Consider the following 6061-nt stretch of genomic DNA (forward strand, 5'->3'; position numbering starts at 1 on the left):
AGTGAAGAGGTTTTTGGGTAGGTTGGCATCACTTGCTGTGAGGTGACGCCTCTTCCCTTTTGACCTCCAAGGAGCCTTTCTGGACATGTGTAGTTGGGAAGGTCTCCTTGACTTCAAGTGAGGAAAATGTGGTCTTTTATCTCTTATCAGGGCAAGGTTCAGCTTCTCCTCCTTCCTGCTATTTTGGAGAATCTGTCCACAGGGGACAAACTCTCACAACCTGGGGTCCATCTATCTCCTGCCTCAGGCCCACCACCCTCTCCCGACTCTGAGTGACAGACACCATACTGCCCTGGGCCCCCTGTACCGTGTCCACACCTACCTCCACCACCACCAGCAGTGCACACACTCAATCACAAACACACACACACGCACACACACATACCAGGGAGCTCTAAGCCCACCACAGAAGCCCCTGACACTCCCCACTCTCAGGGGCCAGGCAGACAGAGCACTGGGAGAGACATGGCCTGGTCACACACTAGGAAATTCTGCCTCAGAGCCCACCTCTGCAGCCACCTAACAGGCTGCCTTCGTCTCCTGGTCCTCCCCGCATTGCCTTTGCTGGTGACAGGGGAGGGGATAATGTGACAGTGGCCCTGACGATATTGCCACTCTGGCTCCTTTCCTGAAGACCCCTATGCACCCAGCCTCTAGGGGAAGCCCAAACTCCTTAGCATGGCCTTCACAGGTCCTCACACACTGGTCTCTTTCTCCTCTCCCTGCCCACACCGGTCCCCTCAGCCAGTGGGCACCCTGCCCTCCCTATCCTGCCACTCTCTCCAGCAGCACAACAGTGGGCAGTGAGGGGGCAAACCTGTGTGCAATGCCCAGCTTAGCCACTTCTTAGCTCTGCCTTAACTTCTCTGGGCCTCAGTTTCCTCACCTGTAAAGTGAGCAGTCATGGTACCCACCTCATCAGGTTATTGGGCACCTAGCACCGAGTAAGTGTTCAATCAGCAAGCCGTCATCACCACTCTGCCCCCACCTCCGTGTGCTCTGCCAGACACCCACCCTGCCAGATTTCCCTTCTCTGCCCACTGAGTACCACTCTCCCATCAGGACCTGGCCCAGGTGCATCTCCCCAGGGCTCTGGGCCTACCTCCACCTCAGCATTGCCCCCCCTCATCATTCACAGGGGTTCAGTGGGCCTGTTCCCTGCCTGTGCCCCCTTCAGACTGTGAGCCTCTTCCTAGTCATCCCCACTTTTCCCACCCTCTTCGCCTGTCTGTGAAGTTTCCTCTGCCAGGAACACCCTTTCTGCTCTTCCCGCCCCAACATCCTTATAAGCCACCTCCCCCAGGAAGCCCTCCCCATGCTCTCCATGGTGACCCTGGGTGGTGTACAGGCTTTAGATCCAGGATGATCTGGGTTCTCTGTCTATGAGACCTCAGGCAAGTTGCTCCTTCTCTCCAAGTCTGAGTTCCTTGTGTGTAAAATGGATTCATAAATGCCAACGGCACACAGTAGGTACTCAGCAAACCCTGAGGCACACACCTGTCCCCCTGAGGGGTCATCCCTGGACTCTTCTGTGACTGTCCATGGTACAAGGCCCCCCACCCCCACGCCTTTGACCCCCATACTGATCCCAGGTGCAGTGCTAAGCACTTCTCACCTGTTCTCACTGTTCTCACCTGAATCCTCTCTACTACCCTCTCACAAAACTCCACAAGCCACAGTTTGTCATTAAAACAGAATGATAATATGGACCAGAATTTATATGAGGGTGAAATGAAAACATGGCGGCCACCATTATTTCTGGGTTTGTTGTTGAAACCCATTTCCACCCTCAGAAGACCTCAGACTTGAGCATGAGGTGTACCCTTCCAACCAGGCCGCTTGCAAAGGGTTGCAGTGGAGGGGCTGGAGGAGCTGAGGTTGTCCCGGCTGAGGCTGGGGAGGAAAAAGCAAACTGGACCTTTGCGTCTAGGACAGCCAAGTCCAGGGACCGCCTTTCATGGGGGATGGGTGTGTGCTTCAGGGTTTGCTGAGTACCTACTGTGTCCCATTGGCATTCAGGCATCCATTTTACACACAAGGAACTCAGGCTCCCAGAGGCAGAGCAACTTGCCTGCGGTCTCACAGGCAGGGAGATAACCCAGATAACCAGTGGGGGCCAAAGCCCCCTCACCACCCCCTGCCTGTGGAAGCCCTGGTGACTGCTCCGACCCCACACTGTGGCCCCCCCCACCTTCCTCCTATTTCTCTTTGGGATTGAGTCTCCAAAAGTTCATTTTGAGACAAATCGATTTCCAAGCTGCTTGGAGATGCAATTGGGTTTTTCATTTTGAAGAAATGATGGTTAAGGAGAAGTTTAGACCCTTAATCACCGTGGAAGGCCATGGAAATAAAGAATTCCTCTCTCTTGGCCAGAGACAGTGGGGCCTGTATACCCAGCTGAGACAGCAGAAAAAAGGTGTGCATGGGAGGGCATGGGTATTGGACATGCACATGTGCACATCAGCACACATACAAACCACACACAGTCACACACACAACACACAAACATGCATACGTATGCACACCTACACACAATCCACACTCAGTGAACTGCCTGCACCCACCCCTCAGGAACCCCCAGCCACCTCCCTGCAAACCCCTCAGCAGGGCAGGGAGGGGCCATGGTCAGATCACCTCCATCCCGCAGCACTTCAGAGCATCCTGCTCTGGGACCAACCTCACTGTTGTTATTTCTGGGATGGACTGTCTTCCTTACCTCTTCCAGAGGTCCATTCCAGATCTGAAGCTGCAGGTATGCAAAATCGGACATCACCACCTCATTCATTAACATTCATGGGCTCCCTATTACCTGACTGAACAAAGATCACAACCATATCCATGGGCATAAAAACCCTCACCTCCTGGCACTGAAGCACAGGTGCTCTCGACATCACACATGCTCTTGATATCACATCTCCTCTAGCAGCCTCTGACCGACTAGGCAATTTCTGTGTCTGGGACTGCGGCTTCTATGTTGTGGATAAACACACTGAGCTCAGAGAGGCTGAGGGGTTCACCCAAGGTTGCACAGCTGGTAGGTGGCCGTACACACACACACACACACACACACACACACACACAGATACACACATGTTACTGGGCCTCCAACCTACATTATCATCCCATTCTTTGGCATCTGGAAGATTTCAAAGGTTTCTCTCTGAAGATGCATTGTGCCTGGAAAGGAGTACTATCTGATACTCTAAGGCCAGGGACCCCCAAATTCCTTAAACCTGGGACCAGGAGAAACCCTAAATTTCATCTAGTCCTACTCTTCTGATATTCAAACTCCCTTCACAATATCCTTGCCTAGGGCCATTGGGCCTGTACTAGCACCCTTCCAGGCCTGGGGAGCTCACTCCTACTGGCTCCCTCCCAGCTCCCATGAAGGTTGAGGATCCTCTCTTATGCTGAGCTGAATGCTGGCCGTCAGGACCTCTCCCACCTTGGGTCCTGGGTCTCTTCCCTGGGACTCCAAACCCTCTCCCTTTCTGGCTGTTGCCAGGCTCAGAGGACCTACAGTGGTTTCCCCCCGCCCCAAACACATATACACACTCACATATGTGAAGCAGGGGTTATCCCTTGAGGTGGACAGCCCCTGGAGGCACTGTGCAGAGAGAGGGGGATCCTGGGGGTGATAGACATAGGCCCCTGTTTTGAGGGTGGAAGGAATGAAGGGCTTCAGGAAATAAGAGGGGGGCACAGATGAGCACAAGGGCCCTGACTGAGGAGGCAGGAGCCTTCCTGGAGACTCCCAGCCCATGGTCTGGGCCTCTCTCATTAAGGACAGGTTGCCCCAGGGAGTGACACTCAGGGACCTTCCCTAGGCCCTCCCTCTGCCTGCAGCTCCCAGGTTCACTCATCAGCCAAGGGCACCTGGGGCGGGGACAGGGAGGGGATGCAAAGTCAGACACTTCGGGAGGTGAGGCCACGCTGGGGATGGGGAGAATCCCGGCCACTTGGTGGGACATGAAGTGATCGGGGGTGATCTGCCCTGTTCCTGGGACTTAAGGTGTCCACACCTCTTACATACTTACCCACTGGCTTACTTCCCTTTTGTTGTGCATTTCCTACATGCTGAGGGCTTTACACCATCAGTCAGTACTCAGGTATCTTTTTTTCTTAATTTATTTTTAGTTGCATCGGGTCTTTGTTGCTGCTAGGCTTTCTCTAGTTGCAGGGAGCTGGGACTACTCTACGTTGTGGTGCACAGGCTTCTTGTTGCAGTGGCTTCTCTTATTGCAGAGTACAGGCTCGAGGAGCACAGGCCTCATTAGCTGCAGATGGTGGGCTCTAGTGCGCGGACTCAATAGCTGTGATGCACGGGCTTAGCTGCTCCACGGCACGTGGAATCTTGCTGGACCAGGGATCCAACCTGTGTCCCCTGAATTGGCAGGCGGATTCTTATCCACTTCACTGCCAGAGAAGTCGCCCAGATATCTGTTGAGCACCTAGTGTGTGCCTGTGTGCCAGCCATTGGCCTGGGCTGGGTGGGTGACTCCGGTGGGCAGCCCTGGGTCTCTGGCTCCCCCACAGCAGTGTGATGGTCTCGAAAAGGCCAAACCCTGACCATTAAGGAAGTCTGGGTACAGGCCCCCAGCCCCCGCCACCCGGAGCTTGTGGGATCGGAGAAGAGTTACTTTGTCTCTTTGGGCCTCCTGGTGGGTGGAGCCAGGAGCTGTGGTTTGTGAGGGGCAGGCCCTGACCAGTGGATGGACAGGCAGCCCTGCTCTGGTCTCCCCCAGCGGGCCGGGCAGTAGAGAGGTGCCAGTGCACAAGGCATGGCCCTAGGGACCAGCCAGGCCGCTGGCCCAGATTCCCTGCACCTGCCCCAGTTTGACGGACCGGCCTATTTCTGCTCAAGGATGTTTGGAAGTTCTTGAGAAGCCTGTGGGGTCAGGATGGGGGGTGTGGAGGGCTCCCCACCTCCCCCCAGCTCCAGCCTCAACTCCATCTTAGACCCATACCCTGACTCCCCTGGCACCCACTCCTCCCTCTGTAGGAAGAAGCCCCTGTGGGTCCTGGGATTCAAGGGGCTGAAAGAGAGCCCCCAGCTCTGCCCACACTGAGGAGCATTTTGAAGCAGACCCAGGTCCCCTACTGCGCCGCTCCTCCCCTCCTTGTTGCCCTCCCCCTCCCCACCTCAGGTCTCTGGGCCCATCTGCCTTCCTTCCCTCAGATGGCACCCCAGCAGGGCTGAGCATGTGTGATAACAGAGCCCGCAGTCCTGTCATTAGCTCTAATTACCCCAATCAGCATCATGAGGGACGGAGGGCACAGCTCTGGCACCCACCCCAGTCATCAGCCCACAGAGTCAGAAATGCCAATCAGCCCGCTCAACGCAAGGGGCAGGCACCAGTGCCCAGCAATTTCCCATGAGCCAGGGGCCACTCGACCCCGAGACAGTTCCCTCTCACCTCCAATGGCCCTGGAAGCCCCCTTCCCTCCCCTTAGGATTCCTTCTCCCTCCTGCAGCCTGAGAGGCAGGAAACCAGGAAAACGGGTCTCTTCTCATCCTGCCTTCTGCGCTCCCACTCCTGTGGCTGTGTGACCCCAGGTAAGTCACTTCTCCTCTCTGGGCCTGTTTCCTCCTCCCTTAAGCCAGGAGGTGGCATTTCTTGCCTCCCTTCCAGCTGCATCATCCTGCCAAACTCTCCTCCCTGGCAGCCACCAGTGTTGATGTCCACCTGCCTGTGCCGAGGGGTCGGCTGCTTCCTCTGCTCTCTCCTTCCTACACGTCTTCCCCATCTCCCACTCACCTCCACACCCCCTTCTCTTCTTTCTCACCTCCCCTCTCTCCCCCGACTCGGTCCCTCTCCTTCCCATCCCCTCCTCCCCACCATCCTCTCCCACCCCCGCCCCTCAGCAGCCTCTTCTCTCCCTGTCAATTAGACCAGCTCTGGCAGGATGCTCCGAGAGCAGACCAGGGCACCCAGCTGGAAAATTTGGTGTCGGGAGCTGTTTGGAATCGCAATGCCCCCAGCCCTGCCCTCCCTCGACCCTCGCCTCTCCCCCTCTGCTGCTCCCCCTCCTCCCAGACCACTGGCTCCTCTCACTTCCC

Source organism: Giraffa tippelskirchi, chromosome 4, assembly GCF_054371585.1.
Source record: "Giraffa tippelskirchi isolate mGirTip1 chromosome 4, T2T-mGirTip1v1.2.pri, whole genome shotgun sequence".
In the NCBI taxonomy this organism is placed as follows: Eukaryota; Metazoa; Chordata; class Mammalia; order Artiodactyla; family Giraffidae; genus Giraffa; species Giraffa tippelskirchi.